General features: G+C 34.9%; 1 protein-coding gene and 2 long non-coding RNA genes across 4 annotated transcripts in view; 1 reads left to right on the top strand and 2 right to left on the bottom strand.

The window, feature by feature from the left end:
• LOC127857829 (RNA-binding protein 38-like) overlaps nt 1–20,304 on the top strand; it is a 56,667-nt gene that overhangs the window by 8,351 nt on the left and 28,012 nt on the right. The gene's annotated exons all lie outside the window — the stretch shown is intronic.
• LOC127857831 (uncharacterized) lies at nt 12,682–14,724 on the bottom strand. The gene is made up of 3 exons (XR_008038654.1): nt 14,454–14,724; nt 13,472–13,543; nt 12,682–13,290 (listed from the first exon to the last, which is right to left on the bottom strand). It is a non-coding gene; the product is annotated as an uncharacterized LOC127857831 (long non-coding RNA).
• On the bottom strand, nt 15,763–17,804 carry LOC127857830 (uncharacterized). Its single transcript, XR_008038653.1, has 3 exons — nt 17,535–17,804; nt 16,553–16,624; nt 15,763–16,371 (listed from the first exon to the last, which is right to left on the bottom strand). It is a non-coding gene; the product is annotated as an uncharacterized LOC127857830 (long non-coding RNA).

The following is a 20,304-nucleotide window of genomic DNA, read 5'->3' as shown; positions in this document are numbered from 1 at the left end:
GAAAACTATAGAAAGCGTTTAGAATGAACTCATTGTTGTTCGATATATGCTATTATTGAAATTCATGAGTTGTTTAAAAAACGCTATTGAATTTGGACTTTTGAATTGCACAATGGACATTTTTCGGATGATTTCTGATCATCAAGGATTATAGGCAAAACATCAATTTTATACCCGCTATGATAAATATTTATAATTTATTAAAAATTTCAGTCATACACAAATTTGAGAACTTACATCTCCGTCCAACAGCCACTGACTCTCTCACTCACGGACTCACTCACTCACTCACTGACGCACTCACTGACCCACCTACTCACTCGTTCATTAAATCAGTCCATCAATCAATCATACAATCAAAAACACACTTATTCACTCACCACTCAATCAAATTAATTAAGTAAGCAATAAACAATCAAATAATCAAACGAATAAATATATTCAAATTATTTCGTTTCTGATAGACTAATTTAGTCTGATAACTGACTTGTCCTTTTACGAATCTTTCAGTCACTCATCAGTCTGCTAATTAATCAACCAATTATCATCGTCATCATCATTATCGTCATTGTCATAATCGTCATCAATAATTAAATTATTCCGAACTTCTATCTTTCAAAAGATGAAGTATAAAGTTCAGTGACGTGGTTTCCACTCTCGAATACTAACGAATCATCTCGTTCTCTTAGCAAAAATCCAATTGAGGCGGAAAGTGTCGTCCCTGATTAGCCTGTGCGGACTTCACAGGCTAATCTGGGACGACACTTTTCGCACATGCATTAAGCCCAGTTTTCTAAGAACGAGACTCATATCATCTTGTTCCTTTCAATGCATCCTTTTCATTACCTCGTTACCGAGCACACGCGACGTCCCAAGGCAACAGTATCAACGCGAAAATAGATGGAATTTCTCGGTTCTTGTGAACGGTTGTGTAAATGGATTCCCAAATCGCTCCATCGGTTTTCAATTACTATATTTTTATAGCACATTTTCTTTGCTGCCTCCTTTGGCAAGCGTTTTGTCATTGGATATTCGAACCATGTTATTTTTTGTGATATCATATATCAAAACTTGTACGTTCCCAACGTCCAGTAGCATGGCCAATGGCTTTCACTTAAAGGAGCCTTTTCACGGTTTGGTAAATTGAAAAAAATTGACAGAATTGAAAAAAGTTGTTTCATATTCGAAAATTTTCGTTTAAGTTATGATATTTGTGAGGAAACCGTAATGCTGTACATTTACCATGCTCTAAAATAGCCTTTATATGCATCGTTTGACGATTTAAAAACCTGAATAGTATAAAGCGTTGCAACGCGAAACGTTTGAATAATCTGGAGAGTTCTGTTGTTGTCGCTATATTTTGTGAAACTACGAGAATCGCTTATATGTCGTATAAAATACATCTTCAATTGTTTAAGGAATGATGGTCGAGTGGTCTATTGCGTAGGCTTTTTACTCCAGGACTCCAGGGGTCAGTGGTTCGAGTCCTTCTGAGGTTTTTTTTTTCTTTTTTTAAATTGTATTCTTGATTTTTTACTGGAGCTTTTAGGTCCAATGTTTACATTTATCAAAATAAAGCATTTAATGACAAACTTGATAACATGCCAAAATCTGTGAAAAGGCCCCTTTAATGTAAGTTTGTCAGTCCGTCTGTAGGTCAGACTCTGGGTTCATTATTTTTAAGATGCCAAATACTTGTACTAGAAGTAACTTCGGTTTTCGTTATGTAACAATTTTCTGAAATAAAGGTGTTAATAATATTATTCAAGCATTCCGTGCATATAACAGCGGTCTTCGCAGTTTTCTGTCCACTGAGGTGAATTTTACATTTCCTATTTAAATGTTGAATAACGACCTTCACTGATAAGCAAATGTAACCGTATGATACAGTTTATGTTTCCACATTCTGTTATTAATTACATGTCGAACATCTTGGGAAAAATATTAGAAAAAACAATTACATCATAATCAATTTTTTATTATTTCGGCTTGAATAACCCATCTAGTTTTTATCCCCCGTTAAAATAATGCACCAGACACAAAGCTACAGAAACTAAAGCCAGTGTTTATTTTCTATTATTTCTTTCATTGCGTGACGTATATGAGATTTGAAACAATGCGTTGAAAGCGAGTTAATTCAAACGCAATAAAAATTCTTGGCAAGCATTTTTTTCTCTCAATCTTTTTCTACAATCCGAATACCTTTATTGTTTACATTTGAACTCTAGCTAATAGCGGCACGTTATTCAGCAGAGAATGCGAGGGGAGGGGGAGTACATGTAGCCTTGACAAAGCCTTACGTATGCGTATTAAAATCTACATGAATGTTTTTGCTTATGACATAACATATGGTCGTTCTGCAAGCATTCTCGCGCCGTGTTTCTATATTTTCAAGCGCCTGTGGTATATTTGGCAGCAAGTTTAAATATTCCTGAATATCGGCGATAGCTCCAAAACATTCTACTCGAGTACCCATGGTGTTTTCGATGGTATCGAGGCATGTTTCATGCAATATGTGCTTATTGCTCAACATGACGCGTCGATAACGATGCAATTTTAACCGTGCCCGAAAATATAGTTATAATATATATAATGCGATATTTTTGTGTGTGTGTAGTAGTTGTTTGTTTGTTCTGCAAGAGTGATTTTTGAGTGAGGTTTCGAATGTTCAATGCATGTTTGTTTGTTTTCTTGTGTTATGTAAATTTATTATTAATTTAAGCAAAATATGCCTTCTAGAAGTTGACAGACATATTGAACAATGCAATTGTTCGGTAAAAAAAAACCTGTACAATACATTGAACAGAAAACTGTCTTGCAAATGGTTTGCTCTCTTTGCTTTACCCTTTGCATGCTGGGAAATTTGTAGTCTGCTAAAATGTCGTCTGCTGAATTTCTAAAATTAGCATTTTTTCGATTTTTTTTTCAAAGAATACTATCAGAATAGCAAACAGTTTGGATCCTGATGAGACGCCACGTTCTGTGGCGTCTCATCTGGATCCAAACTGTTTGCAAAGGCCTTAAAAATTCGGTTTCAGCACTGAAAGAGTTAACTTGCCATGGCATATGGGATCGTTTGCTGATCAATCGGTTTTAAGATGTTGATTGGTTGATTGTTCAAACGTGTTTTTTTACGTGGAAGGACTTACGTTGGGCTAAATAAACATTTCCTTCTAAAGACGTACTGATTTGTTAGGGTTCACGTTCTAAATGTTCATGTGCTTCAATTTGTTTCTTTTACGACTAAATAAGAATCAATCCGTTTCTTTATTAGTTTATATTTCATTTTAACGGCCCTGGAATGAGACGCGCGTATTTTCATCGATAAATTCAGAGCGATCGGGCGACGATAAGAGAAAATTAAAAACTTTCAAGGAGTTAAAATAAACCTTTAAGGTTTCATAGATACTCAGGTATTCTCCGATGAACCCCGACCTTTTACAATGATGAAATGACAGCCGATGTAGTTCACAAAATGAACATTTGAATTTCAGATGTAATTTTTGCAGTGATTCAGTCCACTATAGAAGATAACGCACTTTTCAAAGGCCTTATCCAAACAAGTTTTATGAGTAACAAATAGTATAAAACGAGCTTCCATATATCTTAAATCTCTTGTGAAAATACCGTAAATTAAAACGCTACGACCGGAAACCATACTTTGAAGACCGCTCAGTAAAATATTCAATCGCAAATCAAGCGTAAAAACGACAAACATTTTGTGATATAAGGTTATGAAAGCTATAAATGTACATTTTCTGAACAGAGAACATATTTGTTAGCAATCGCGTTTGAATGGTGCGCCTGTACCAAAATGTCATTAAACTTGCAAAAAACGCGACAAAACCTTGTAATGTAGTGTATCCTCTTACGGTTTGCGATATTTCAACACGAAACAAATTATCGACGTCAGAATTAATACGTAGTTTAGTTTGTGTTGTCTACGAGTTGGGCCACTTTTCGTATTTTAATGTGATCAACATTATCACAACCATAAATTATTATTTCATGCCCATTGAATATATATACACCCTACTATCACCATATTGAATAACCATTGTTTTATACCGCCATTACACGTGTATGTTGTTTGGCTATGTACTTATGTATTTGCCAAAACGCTTGACTTGACTTGATTTGAACTAAGTCGGAGGTATTCGCCACTTTTTCTCCAGTCATCATTAGTCGCGTTGAAAATGTTTCTTAAAATACATGTTATTATGGCCTGTAATCAATATTATCTAATAATGACATGCTATTTTCCATGCTACCAAACAAACACTACTTAATGACGACCAAACAAACACAACTGAATTACGACAGAGTGTTCTCAATTATCCCCAAACAACATCATTTTGCTCAGAAGTGCTTAATTTACGTACAAAATAATAATTAGGCCGTTTGCTTAGAACACGTCTTGCAGTAATTTTCGTAAAAACTCATTTCGCAATTTGCAAAGTAAACCTTTAGCAAAATAAAATAACATGGCCCTCGAAACAGCTGGAAACGTTCTACTAGCATTACTGCACGACATAGAATTCCGATTCAGTATTGTTCTTGCAGACATAGGAGAGAAAACCTAATATCTGAATACATAACACGTAAATGAATGATACATTTTTTGGTAAATGTCTTACGGCAGTGTTCGATAACAATGCTTCAAATGTCTACACATCTGGAAACGGTTGCTTTGCAGGATTTGCTCAGTTGAGTACACCTATTCTAAAGAAGATTAAGCGTTGTTTGCCAACGACTTATAAGTGATTTGTATCTCGGTGTAAGCAAATACGCGCCCCAAAACGACGGTGCGGCTCTGGCTTTTATTTTTGCAAGAGGACATCACATGATTAAAAATGGATACCTTTTTCTTAAAAATCTTTGTCTATTTTTTTAATACTTGAATATTATCCAGGAGACAAGAAACTCGTCAATTTGACGCAAGTAAATCCAATATGTCCTTGATGTCGTCTAATAAACTGCTTCTAATGCATGTTCATGTGACACTAAAATGTTTTGGGCTTCGCTATCCTCGAATACACAAAAACACGCTTTGAACTGTTCATATTAAATCAATCACACGCTCATACTGAATGACATATGATTTGTTTTTGGTTCATTTCATTCGTTGCAATTTGGTGTAGAATGACTTGAACATAACGCCTTACTTAGGCAAAGACTGTATTAAATATTAATGGCACATTATAAAAACAACTCACATTATGTTTCTGACACGCAGCACAAGAAAGCTCTCGTTATATATAATTATAAAAGCCTTGTTTATCGTAGATTTCTATGTTCTGACCACAATCACATCTGTCAGGGACATGTTTCGTCCTGTATTCTGCACTATGGAACAAACACTGAACAGGTTTGTGATAATCAATCTTTCCATTATTGTGGCAATAAAATCGTATCAGATTTCCAATTGTGTGGTTTGAAAGGGACATTGGAACAAAGATGCATAGATTTTACTTGCAGTTACATGTACAAAAACGCGCCTGTATTACTCTTTTGACACTTAACAGCCCATAAACCTTCAAAAGCGACGAACATTTCGTACAATATTTCAAAAATTAAAGTTGACACATATAAAAGAAGTGTTCAACTTCCTTACACTAATACAGCAATAGCCAAAATTTGAACGCTAGATGTGGTCTGGTAACATAGATTTAACGAGATACAAAATTCCCTTTTTTATTTTTTGAGTGACAATATATTCAACACATGTTCATGTACCAAGTTAGTGTTCGTGTGATGTATGAATAAATATCGTTGCGGGAAATTTAAATGGAATATATTGTCCCACAAAAAAGATTCAATATTGCCAAAGTTATTGTTATTTTTACATGTATATTTTTAGCGATTGAAGTCCTTGTGTGGGTGGGGTATATACCCGGTAGCAATGTAAGAAATACAACAATCGCAAGAATATTATTGAAATTGACATGTTTGTTAAATGATACACCTAAACACAACCGGATGTATAGCTTTAAAAGGCTCTTCAATGATTTCAACACGATTGCACACAACGTCATTATATGAAGTGCATGCAAGTAAAAAAAGAGACTTTCAATTTCATGAGTGGAGTTTCTATCGTTTTCGTTTCGATGCTCTTCGCTAACAAAACTATTCAATGGTATATAGGAGACTATTTAAATAAAAAAACTTTCAAAACCTTAGCAAACTATATTTTATCTTTCTAAAGATGGCAACATGTACTTGTTTACACATTGATATAATTTTGTTCTTTTGCAAACATATGCGTCTGGCTCTGTGAAAAGGGGGCTGAACGCATGTACGTTTAGTGTCCTCCCAGATAAGCCTGTACTTACTTACTTTAAACAGAAAATGCCATAAAAATGGACAGTTACGTCCTTAAAAAGCCTGTGTGGAAGGCATAGGATCATCTCTGACGACACTTACATAAGCCCCGCTTTCCCTCAGCGCGGCTTATAAATGATTGTTAAGCATTTCCCCATTTCGACTCATGTTACTTTCATTTCCTTCAGAACATCTGTTTCTCCAAATCCAGTCCACGTATTAAGCCTTGCCTTGGTACGTTCTCCAAATCGTTTATCGCAAACGTGCCCAATCATTACCTCTCCATCTTTAAAATATACGCTTTCAACTTAAAGGCATCTTAAAGTGGACTTAAGTGCTTTATTTAGTTCATAACAAAAATCTGTAAATTACGAACACCTCTTATCCAACACGAGTGTTAATAATGACATCAATGCATAAATTCTCGTTGAAACCTCACAGAAGTCCATGAAGATCACAATACTTTTATGATTGTTGATGATTTGTTTAAGTTGCGGCCTGTTTTTGCATAATACAGTTACAGTTACACTATTATTAGGATGTGATTGTCTTCATATTGTATAAAAGATAACAAGGCAAGTTCATATATGACCAAATCTTTCCATTAATATACATTTATGGATATAGTTACTAGTGACTATATTACTTGTATACGATTCTTATAAAGAAATACACGAATTTTATGAGTGTAGAACAGTATTGTCGTTGACCATCTATATCCCACCGACTAGTTTCAGACCTTATTCTGGATGGACGTAATGTTAGCTTCAGTGGATGCCGAGCTGTGGGGAGTTATTAAAACACAGTCCTAACGAAATCAGAATATCGTTATGGCTTTCCTGTTATAGTTTAATGATCCTAACATTAGCTAATGCATCAAATCTATAACCATTGAAGGCCCTAATCATGGCTCGAGTATTTTCCAGTACAATCAGTAATAAACAGAACCGAGGCAATAAATAGAGCAAAAAACAAGCAAGGACTTTAAATAGCATTTTATTAGCATTATGTTTCTCAATATCGAGTACTCAAGATGAGAATTTTTGAGAGCATTTGACAGTTTTACAAGTTCGAAAATCAATAAGATGGGAGGTGTTTTGGTCCTCATATTAAGTGCAAACGTTTACCACAAGAAAATACATTCTCGTGCGGAGCTAATTTATGCAGGTTTCTTCTTTCCCCCCATTAATTTCATTACTATTTATACCCGATTAATGAAATGAGATACGCCATTTTCAAAAGGGGTTTAATTGATTATCGGTATTTTCAACATTTTAAGTCGCGTAGTTCTTTCAGTCAATTCGATACGGGTTTCAGTAATACTTGATTCGCTGAGAGCTGTTATTACACGTTGTAAACTTTTGTTGCACAAAGAATGTTGCGTTTCGATATAGCGACTGCATTCATCAGTACAGCAAGTTAAATTTTGCAAACAAATAATGCATGTCTATGATAATTTGGGTAGCAAAAACGTGCTGGGCCCGCATTCACCAACCCGTCTTTTGGAATAAAAAAGGAGGTTTTAACCCAAGAGCACCTAAGTTTTGCACTTGCGTTAACCCATTTATGCCTAGCGTCTAGAAAAAAGGCCTTGGCAAACAGCGTAGACCCAGATAAAACGCCGCATCATGCGGCGTCTCATCAGGATCTGCGCTGTTTGCTTAAAGGCATTTCTGTAAGAAATATTCTAAATATAGAAATAAATACACTAGACATCCCTAATTTTGGAAATAAATTGATCATATTTAGAAGGATGGGAGAGTCCACTAGGCTTAAATGGGTTGATAAAGGTTATCAATGGTGTTGAAGTTATTAACAATGAATCCTAAATGAAGACGGATAATTAATAATAATACGTACGTTTATGACAAATTGCAAATTAAAACAATATTACACCACTTTCATAACATTCCAGTTAGAACAATATTAATTTAAGCATTTATTCTTTGGCTGAATTGGTTGTAAAATCCTATATTTTGAAAATCTATTTAGTACTTCCACCACATTCGCTCATGGGACGTAGTGGCACCCTAGCCACCAGATTGCCTAGTTTTGCAACGTTTCTTTTTTTTGTTCGAGTCTCGCGAGTCCAGACGCTTGTATGCTGTATCTTTATTCGAATTGAAATGCCAAAAATGTAATGTTTACCTGAAAAAACAGTTCAAAGACCTTCTCGATGTTCGAATACATTTATCGTTAGCAGTTTTTATCGGCTCGTTTGTCGAGCTCCACAACTGTAAACACAGCAATCTGAGGTGCTAACGGTGGTCTATTCGGCCGGCAAGTTTCCATTTCATGCTTATCAAAACGCTATCAATGTTTGTATATGATACGATTATTCAGTGACCGTCCGAGATTATCGCATGTTCCCGAATCAAAGAGACGTAGATTTGTTGAATAGGTCAGACAAAGTTTCGTTGAAGCCAGGCTATCGGACAGAACATAAGCAAGTCTGCCTTTTGGGTCAACTTGCCTCCATGTTTTAAGAAAGTTCTAAAACCACGAGGATCCAATCATGGGTAACAATAAATCATGTTTTATATTTACCTCCGCCATTTACAACTCAACGCATTAAGATAATTCACGGCGTATAGCACATCTTGACAACAGCTGTTCGCTTGAAAGTCTACACGTTTTAAGTATCTTACAACAACTTTCGTTTGTTCTTTTAATCTCATGTACAATTACTATGTGCGTTACTTCACACCTATAATTATCGTTCTCGCCGACACCACGTTCTTTTTATCTAAAATTACACCACAAACGTGTTCTTGGTCATTACAAGTCGTACATAGGGATGCTGTATTGAAGATGGGCAGCCGACATCGTGTTACTAATGAAGGCAATGACTCGGCTATAAACTCGTTTTATGACTTCCTAAAGATGTGTTCCACATGTTCATATAATACAGTAATCATTGTTATGATGAAGCATTGGAATAACGACACTCATGAAACACTTAACCCATTTATGCCTAGTGGACTCTCCCATCCTTCTAAATTGGATCATTTATTTGCAAAATTAGGGATGTCTAGTATATTTATTTCTATATTTAGAATGATTCTTACAGAAATTCCTTTAAACAAACAGCAAAGACCCTGATGAGACGCCGCATCATGCGGCGTCTCATCTGGGTCTACGCTGTTTGCCAAAGCCCTTTTTCTAGACGCTAAGCATAAATGGGTTAAAAGAGAGAAATTCTAGTTAACATCATAACGATATTCTTTCAATTTAAGTCAGTGGCCAATTGAATGAATTATCGATGGATTAGTTGTATTCTCGCGCAAAGCTGGGTACACACATGTGGATCCTATATGTTGACTTATTTGTATATACTAGTAGCTTCCATTATCATTACTGAATAATCACGCCTTAAAGTCTATAATTCATTAAAACGCCATGAAATACGTGTTAAACATCTCTTCAAGTTTGTATTTAACTGTTCCATTGAAAGAGCAAGGCTATAATTTAATTATGTAGACGGCGTTTTAGTTTTGTTTTAACACCATATGCGTGGGCGTGACAGTTCGAAAACAAAGTCTGTAACGACTCTCCGATTTCTCTTGCAACTATCGATCATATCTGTCTACAACTGTATCCGCCTCCTCTGAGATGGGATTTTGGCATGATAGATTACTGCTTAATAGAATAGAGAAACAAATATCGGCTATGTGTAAAAGAACGACGTGAATTGAGATTTATAATTATTATATTGTAGTATTAAGTTACGGCAGAATGAGTACTCAGTAACGTCAATTAGAATCGCGGAAACCAGTGATGTTAACAGAACTATCCGAAAATGGGTTGTAATTTAAGGGTTTTGTTGTTTATATGCCATGTTTTCTTAGGAAACTCGTACGCAAAATAGGCGTGTTAATAAAAAAAATTAAGCCGCGACATAAGAACCTAACCAGTTTTAACAATGTTTGGATATTACAAACCATTCTCAGCAAAAATTACTATAATGCACGTCATATTTTTGTAAGATCATATTTAAAACCGTTGCCCGGTTCAGACGCAGAAACGTTTAAATAATCGATCAAAGATGGTGTCATGTTTGACTCGTTTAGTTTGGTGTATCAGAGATGTTTTGATCTGAATGCATAAAGTACCATTTTATTTATATTCACACTGACCTTGCCATGGTATTGAAAACCAACCTATTAAAATAGCTTTGATTATAACACTGTCAAATGCAAAAGCATTATTGCTGCTCATGCTCTAAAAACAACCGTCTGCACGAGAAACCACGGGGAACGACTGATTTCACGGTGGAATTTAAAAATGAAAGTCTCAATCGTCGCTGTGCGTGATAAAAGCGGTCTCTACACCTTAATACGTGGATTGCAATCAGAACCAATCAGAACCAAATTGACTGGAAAATTGAAAATTGATCTGTAATCCTAAACGCAGCAGTTTGTTAAAAAATTTCATACATGATACGATTTAACTAGCCTCTTTGAAAGACATAAAAGGGTAGCATGACATTGGCGACTGTTAAATAGCCGAAATAACGTGAAGAAGGAACAACGTCGAACGCAGATTAAATCATATTAAATGTAAAAGAAATGTACGCGGTTAGCACATGCTGTTTTATTGAAATCTATCATTTATTTGCATATTTGATTTGAAAAATTACACAATTATTTGCTTCACCTGCATTTATATTTAGAAGAAATACGTAGTTAAACTTTGTCTAATAATAAACTGGAGGGAAGCACACTCAACGAAAGATCACGATATCCTGCTCAGGCATTCAAGTTACCACTCGAAAGAACAATTACAATTTTGCGTTGTCTAATTTTGCGTTCCCTTCATTAAGAGTTTTGATAGGTTCGACAAGAAGAAGCACTTGTCTTATTATGTTTCGCATCTCGGGCCGTTACAGCAATTGTTTCGAAGATCTTATGGATGTTTGAGCATCGTTATATGCTCGCGTGGATCTGTTTCGAGCATCAACCCGTTGTAAATTATCGTTTTGTACATATGTTCGTGTTATGTGACTATTCATCATGCACACGTCGATGTAATTTTTAAAATGTTACCTATTGATACATTTCAAAAAAGCTTCGACTGACAGACGCAATAATAAGTCACTGTTTTCCATAAAAGTTTATTAAATAAAGAGGTTGGTCAAGATATATTTTTTTATGATTGCGTAGCAACGCTGACCGTATAGCATACGACCGTTTTGTGCAAGGCGCGAGTAATTTTATTTTACGATGGCACTAGTATACAGGCCAGTGTGGACCAAGTACCCCATCCACCTGTGCTGTGATATGTTCATGACCAATAAAACACTGACTATCGCGGACTATTCAGTTTAGGGACTTTGCCGGAGCCTCAGATGCACCCCAGAAAGCGTAGTAATTTCACTCGTGATGTAGTTAATTTTCACCTATGTGTTAATAGCCATTTTGTGGTCAGGTCCTCCCATAAACCAATTATCTCTGACAGCTTGACAGTGGTAAGTGGCTTATCAGTTCTAAAACTCAGAACTAAAGAGTGTTATCAGATAATATGAAAATGAGGCATTGTTACTGTATTGCTACAGTTTTGTGCTGAATGCTTTACACACCGGATTCTTAACTGCAAAATGTGCTGTGGTCAGTTGCATGTGAAGAGAGATACTTTGCAAATTTTGTTACTGTGCAATGCTTAACTTACAAGATGATAATATATTTTACAATTGCTTCTTAATTAGTACTTATTCATATTCGTTTGCTAATCAGTGATTTTGCCAGTCTATTTTTTTCATTGAGAATGGGATTCTTGTTCAATGATAATTATATACAAGCAAGTATATGGCTCAAACTTGCTTGAATATTCTTAATTGCTTATGGGGAAAAAATTTCATGTAGATAGATCCATAAAAAATAATTCCCCCCATAGACCATTATTTGCCGAAGGTAGGCAAAGTTTAAAATTATCTGTTATCATCTGTTTTGTCCTAAAGCGAATTTTACTGAAATAAATATCAGGGCAAGTTTGAGCTAGATTGAACCAATATCATGGAAAATAACCCCCAATATTTTAGGTAAAATCAAATGTCATATACAGTAGGTGTCTTGGTAATAGGGATTGGTTAAGTATTTTGCTAACAGATATATTCCAGATCAAACTCGGAGCTATTTGCTGAATAAATTTCACTTATGCATTAAAATTAGAAAAAACAACAACACAGATTTGAGACATTAAGGAGACACTGATTGTACACTTGGTTATAATCAGAGGCTTAGCTTAAGCTTCTGACTATAGATTTATTCTGTTTGCTATCAAAATGGACATTAATTTTACATTAAACATATATTCCATTTACACATGATATCAGTCCGCTGAGACATTATAAAATAACATATCTACATGTATATTCAAAACACATGTTTTATTTGAGAAATAGCAACATGTACTGTTACAATTAATTTCAAAACATTACATGTATGTAAAACTATTTAATGTTTACAAACGTTATGAGAAATACACATATAATACCAAAAACGTTATTGGCAGACACCGTAAATCAAAGAAATCAATAAAATTATAATACAATCAGTCTACTATTAATATCTCGAACTCGGTTATCTCGAGTTCCATGGATATTTATGATGTTTTATCTGAATAAAATACCTATTATTTTACATTTTTTTACTTGTATCATGTTAGGGATAACTAATAATACGTGTCCGAATTACCAGAAATGCCAATAATTCGATAATTATGTGAAACCTTGTCCAATACAACTCCGAAATATTGAGAGTAGACTGCACATATATTATGCATACAATTATACAATTACTATTGTTACATGAAATCAGACAAGATTTTTCGATGTGTCTTACATAAATTATTCAACTGATTAAGCCCTAAACATTCACAACAAAAAATCTGATGCCTTCACATAGAAAAACAGAAGTTTAAATGATTTCTTCTCCAACATGGTCCATGTTGCATGGCTCATCTGTTGTTGAACTGCAAGAAGAAAAGGAAAGGGGATATAAGACTAAATCACATGATTTATATACCCATGGATTAACTTCTATATCTTATAAAGATTAACTTAACATAGATTCATATATCTGCTTTGTTAGCGTATGATAGTCGATTGAACTAAATAAAAAAATAATTCCACCAATAAGAAAAAAAGCTTCACCTGACATGTTCCGTTTTGCTGTTTGGGCCTTCTCCAGTTTTGCCTCTTGCCTGGCGGAAGTTCTTCATCTTCCTGTGAATTTAGAAGTAAAAACCATATAATTTAGTATTGTTAAGTAAAATGTTACCATCTATACAGTTTGGTATTTTCAATACAATAAATAAACTACATGTAATCGAGTTTGTTTAGCAATAGAGAATTAATACTGTTGTGATAAGTATTGCCTAGCTGACAATTAGTTTGATCATTTAAAGTAAACATACTGAAAAAATAATTCTGATAAATGTCACTTGCAATCCTAATTCAACTGTGAAAAGAAAGTTAAAAGTGAATGAAGCATATCAAACATTAACCGAATTCGCTTATGTATTGTATGAAACAAAGTCCTTGCAAGGAAAAGAGAAACGCTAAAATGCGTCGTTCAAAGTGATCCATAGGTTATTACAAAGGCATGAATTGCTGCCTAATACATTTACATGTAAGTGTTCAAGATATAATGAAGCATAAAGATATAAAGATCACGCCATGCTAACCTCATTTAATAAACATATTCTTATTTCTTTTCAGACAACCCGCGTACATAAATTGGAAAATAGTCCGCACCCCCTGGCGGCTATGTTCTTTTGTTAAAAACAAAAACAAAGTGTCACTCTTGTCTCAAAATATTGTATGAATCTACCCAGCGGTTTCAGAGAAGAAAATACGCCCCGCCCAATGGCAACTATGTTTCTTTTAGATATCCATACAATTTAAACAAACTTGATAAAATGTGTTTAAGTACAATGATAATACATTTTCTCTAAAAATGACAAGACATTTATTATACAATTTGTATGATTTATTTAACATTTTTGCAAATTCAATTGCACAATACCTCTAAAGGCATAATTAGGGCTAGATGGGTTGGAATAATAAAAATAATAATAAATTAATAATAATAATAATAAAAACAATAATAATAATAATAAAAACAAATGCTTACCTTTTATTCTCAACATCTCAGTACTTTGATTCTTTGTAAATTCCGGTCTTACTGCTAAACAGACACAAATACCAAGACCAGGGACTCATGTGTAATATTGATGCCTTATCTCTGTGTGTTGAAGAAACAGGGGCAGAGATTTATTGCTCTGTTAATGTTCCATGTGGTGAAAGGGACCCCAGTGGTCAGCTCTGGCTGATATCCCTAATCAGCAGCCATGAAGGTGTGAAAGTAGAAAGTACTCAGGTCCAGGGGTAAAGTCTCTAGACAGTTTAGGGACTTTGCCGGAGCCTCAGATGCACCCCAGAAAGCGTAGTAATTTCACTCGTGATGTAGTTAATTTTCACCTATGTGTTAATAGCCATTTTGTGGTCAGGTCCTCCCATAAACCAATTATCTCTGACAGCTTGACAGTGGTAAGTGGCTTATCAGTTCTAAAACTCAGAACTAAAGAGTGTTATCAGATAATATGAAAATGAGGCATTGTTACTGTATTGCTACAGTTTTGTGCTGAATGCTTTACACACCGGATTCTTAACTGCAAAATGTGCTGTGGTCAGTTGCATGTGAAGAGAGATACTTTGCAAATTTTGTTACTGTGCAATGCTTAACTTACAAGATGATAATATATTTTACAATTGCTTCTTAATTAGTACTTATTCATATTCGTTTGCTAATCAGTGATTTTGCCAGTCTATTTTTTTCATTGAGAATGGGATTCTTGTTCAATGATAATTATATACAAGCAAGTATATGGCTCAAACTTGCTTGAATATTCTTAATTGCTTATGGGGAAAAAATTTCATGTAGATAGATCCATAAAAAATAATTCCCCCCATAGACCATTATTTGCCGAAGGTAGGCAAAGTTTAAAATTATCTGTTATCATCTGTTTTGTCCTAAAGCGAATTTTACTGAAATAAATATCAGGGCAAGTTTGAGCTAGATTGAACCAATATCATGGAAAATAACCCCCAATATTTTAGGTAAAATCAAATGTCATATACAGTAGGTGTCTTGGTAATAGGGATTGGTTAAGTATTTTGCTAACAGATATATTCCAGATCAAACTCGGAGCTATTTGCTGAATAAATTTCACTTATGCATTAAAATTAGAAAAAACAACAACACAGATTTGAGACATTAAGGAGACACTGATTGTACACTTGGTTATAATCAGAGGCTTAGCTTAAGCTTCTGACTATAGATTTATTCTGTTTGCTATCAAAATGGACATTAATTTTACATTAAACATATATTCCATTTACACATGATATCAGTCCGCTGAGACATTATAAAATAACATATCTACATGTATATTCAAAACACATGTTTTATTTGAGAAATAGCAACATGTACTGTTACAATTAATTTCAAAACATTACATGTATGTAAAACTATTTAATGTTTACAAACGTTATGAGAAATACACATATAATACCAAAAACGTTATTGGCAGACACCGTAAATCAAAGAAATCAATAAAATTATAATACAATCAGTCTACTATTAATATCTCGAACTCGGTTATCTCGAGTTCCATGGATATTTATGATGTTTTATCTGAATAAAATACCTATTATTTTACATTTTTTTACTTGTATCATGTTAGGGATAACTAATAATACGTGTCCGAATTACCAGAAATGCCAATAATTCGATAATTATGTGAAACCTTGTCCAATACAACTCCGAAATATTGAGAGTAGACTGCACATATATTATGCATACAATTATACAATTACTATTGTTACATGAAATCAGACAAGATTTTTCGATGTGTCTTACATAAATTATTCAACTGATTAAGCCCTAAACATTCACAACAAAAAATCTGATGCCTTCACATAGAAAAACAGAAGTTTAAATGATTTCTTCTCCAACATGGTCCATGTTGCATGGCTCATCTGTTGTTGAACTGCAAGAAGAAAAGGAAAGGGGATATAAGACTAAATCACATGATTTATATACCCATGGATTAACTTCTATATCTTATAAAGATTAACTTAACATAGATTCATATATCTGCTTTGTTAGCGTATGATAGTCGATTGAACTAAATAAAAAAATAATTCCACCAATAAGAAAAAAAGCTTCACCTGACATGTTCCGTTTTGCTGTTTGGGCCTTCTCCAGTTTTGCCTCTTGCCTGGCGGAAGTTCTTCATCTTCCTGTGAATTTAGAAGTAAAAACCATATAATTTAGTATTGTTAAGTAAAATGTTACCATCTATACAGTTTGGTATTTTCAATACAATAAATAAACTACATGTAATCGAGTTTGTTTAGCAATAGAGAATTAATACTGTTGTGATAAGTATTGCCTAGCTGACAATTAGTTTGATCATTTAAAGTAAACATACTGAAAAAATAATTCTGATAAATGTCACTTGCAATCCTAATTCAACTGTGAAAAGAAAGTTAAAAGTGAATGAAGCATATCAAACATTAACCGAATTCGCTTATGTATTGTATGAAACAAAGTCCTTGCAAGGAAAAGAGAAACGCTAAAATGCGTCGTTCAAAGTGATCCATAGGTTATTACAAAGGCATGAATTGCTGCCTAATACATTTACATGTAAGTGTTCAAGATATAATGAAGCATAAAGATATAAAGATCACGCCATGCTAACCTCATTTAATAAACATATTCTTATTTCTTTTCAGACAACCCGCGTACATAAATTGGAAAATAGTCCGCACCCCCTGGCGGCTATGTTCTTTTGTTAAAAACAAAAACAAAGTGTCACTCTTGTCTCAAAATATTGTATGAATCTACCCAGCGGTTTCAGAGAAGAAAATACGCCCCGCCCAATGGCAACTATGTTTCTTTTAGATATCCATACAATTTAAACAAACTTGATAAAATGTGTTTAAGTACAATGATAATACATTTTCTCTAAAAATGACAAGACATTTATTATACAATTTGTATGATTTATTTAACATTTTTGCAAATTCAATTGCACAATACCTCTAAAGGCATAATTAGGGCTAGATGGGTTGGAATAATAAAAATAATAATAAATTAATAATAATAATAATAAAAACAATAATAATAATAATAAAAACAAATGCTTACCTTTTATTCTCAACATCTCAGTACTTTGATTCTTTGTAAATTCCGGTCTTACTGCTAAACAGACACAAATACCAAGACCAGGGACTCATGTGTAATATTGATGCCTTATCTCTGTGTGTTGAAGAAACAGGGGCAGAGATTTATTGCTCTGTTAATGTTCCATGTGGTGAAAGGGACCCCAGTGGTCAGCTCTGGCTGATATCCCTAATCAGCAGCCATGAAGGTGTGAAAGTAGAAAGTACTCAGGTCCAGGGGTAAAGTCTCTAGACTGTAGACTGTATTGTCACTTGAATGGCCATAAAGTAGATTACCCCAACACCGACACTGATAATGGCGTCGTCTAAAGAGTACCAGACCTCAAGGATCGGCTACCGCATTTTATGACCTGAGAGACAAATTGACAATGTCCGGGTATCAAGCTTATGGCGCGTGGTAGCAAGCATAGAAGACTAGTTAAGTCCCTGTAATCCGTAGTCTATTTTTCATCTTTATCCTTTAACACGAAAACTGTACTGTTTCGCTCAGTATCAAAATCTCGTTATACGATGATAATATATACATGTAATATCTTCGATTTTTATGGGTAATGCCGTGCGACTTCAGACATTGGCGCCAGCAATGATCTTTTTTTTCTTTTACGTTTAAACCTTTTTACCATAGTTCCCGCTCGCAAATAGAACACGTCGACTACAAAACACACCGTTTGTTAACAATTTAGTTACGTCACTTTCGCGAGAAGACCTTTGTTAGATTCGGAGAAAGCATACTTGTGCTTAACCCATTTATGCCTAGTGGACTCTCCCATCCTTCTAAATTGGAACAATTTATTTCCAAAATTATGGATGTCTAGTATATTTATTTCTATATTAAGAATATTTCTGACAGCAATTTCTTAACGCAAACAGCGCAGACCCTGAGGAGACGCCGCATCATGCGGCGTCTCTTCTGGGTCTACGCTGTTTGCCAATGCCTTTTTTTCTAGACGCTAGGCATAAATGGGTTAAAATCAAAACGTTCTTGTCATTAGCAAAGAATAACTCATTTCAACCAAGTTGCACGTCCGCACTTTAAACACATTTCAACGCCGTTACACTTGAGGAAAACGTAAATCAAGAATGCACATAAAAATGTGTGCAACGCGTGTCAAAAAAAGTATAAGCTTTTAGTAAATATAATGGGGTCGCAGATCAAAGTACTTGCCACATTTTCCTCCGCATCAAACGGAAGGGATGCACCCACGTGTGCCAAAAATAATCCCCACTGTGTTGTTTCAAGAGTGAAGACAAACGTAATACACAAGGAAGCAGTTTAGTCTCGTTGCGAAAATCGAGTGGCATTTTACGTAAACATTAAACATTATTGTGTACAGGTACATGCTTATAACTCGTAAGAGCTGCAACTGCACGTCGTTATGTTGTTGGAATCGTCTTTCATTAGAGCCTCGCTCTGTGAACAGGGGGTTTAATGCATGTGCGTTAAGTGTCGTCTTAGATTAGCCGTAGCAGTCCGCAAGGCTAATCAGGGACGATACTTTCCGCTGTTTTCATATTTTTCGTTTAAAGGAAGTCTGCTCTAAGCAAAAATTAAGACTTAAAGTGTCATCCCTAATAAGCCTCTATGGACTGCACTTGCTAATCTGGGACAACACTTTACGCACCTGCATTAAACCCCCTGTTCACAGAGCGAGGCGCATTTGATGGAATCTCCATACGCCCCCTGCTGCTGGTATTACGCTTAGCAACGGAGGGCGCTGGCTATAGTATTCCACACAACACGCCAAACAACTCATTAAACATATACCTGGAACCAATATTATTAACGGATTGCAAACCATTATTTCTCTTTCTTCTTCTAGCATTTAAGTGGCTGCGTTTTATTTTTGTGCAACGTTCATCCATTCTGAATGAATGAGCAATGAAGGCCCAATGCATGTAGTGGATGCCGTAACACGGTTTGTTATGGAGTCAAAAAAATAATTATTGAATGGATCTAATATTTGCCTTTCGTTCAGTATACTATAAACATTACCAGTAATAATTTAATAATTACATGCTTTGAGCAAATAGAATATAGTCTAAAAACAAAAGACAAACAGACAAAAAGATACAATTTGGCCAAATACACGCACACGCGTACAGACGCCCTCAAATCACGCGGTGCACGTGCTGTGGGAACGATGCCACATGATGCATGTTTGGGTGGAAGTTGGCACGTCTGATGCTAATGAGGGAACACGATATGCCACGAACGTCGAAAGTGCAAACAGACATTACCTAGTTTCTTAAAAAGCATCCATTGTTCCCTTCTGCCGACGATTGTTTTCCGATTTACACAATTACGTCTCATATACTGCACACACCGGCATCGCTTATCAATCAGTTAAGTTGTTTTGTTTTCACTTAAATACTCTGCCCTAGAAGAAGATTGCACAACGAACGATCCAAAGATTTTATTTTAACAATAAATAAATAACAATGACGATAAATAAAACTTACAAAGACACGGAGAGGACGACCAAACCCGATTGTTGGCTTGGCGTCCAAGTTTCAAGGGTTATTAGACGCATTTGATCGGCGAGACTTATCACACCCTGCGTGCTGAACAGTGATTGGAGTGTTGATCTTGCTTTGATACAGCACTGGAAATATTCAGTTGCTTTTTTATGAGTGCAACTGTGTTCATTCTGTAAAATCGAAGTCTATTACACAATTTTAAAGGGGCCTTTTCACAGATTTTGGCATTTTTTAACTTATTCATTAAATGCTTTATA

Source organism: Dreissena polymorpha, chromosome 14 (genome assembly GCF_020536995.1).
Source record: "Dreissena polymorpha isolate Duluth1 chromosome 14, UMN_Dpol_1.0, whole genome shotgun sequence".
Lineage (NCBI taxonomy): Eukaryota > Metazoa > Mollusca > Bivalvia > Myida > Dreissenidae > Dreissena > Dreissena polymorpha.
The sequence above is the reverse complement of the archived record's forward strand: the minus strand, read 5'-3'. Positions and strand labels throughout refer to the sequence as shown.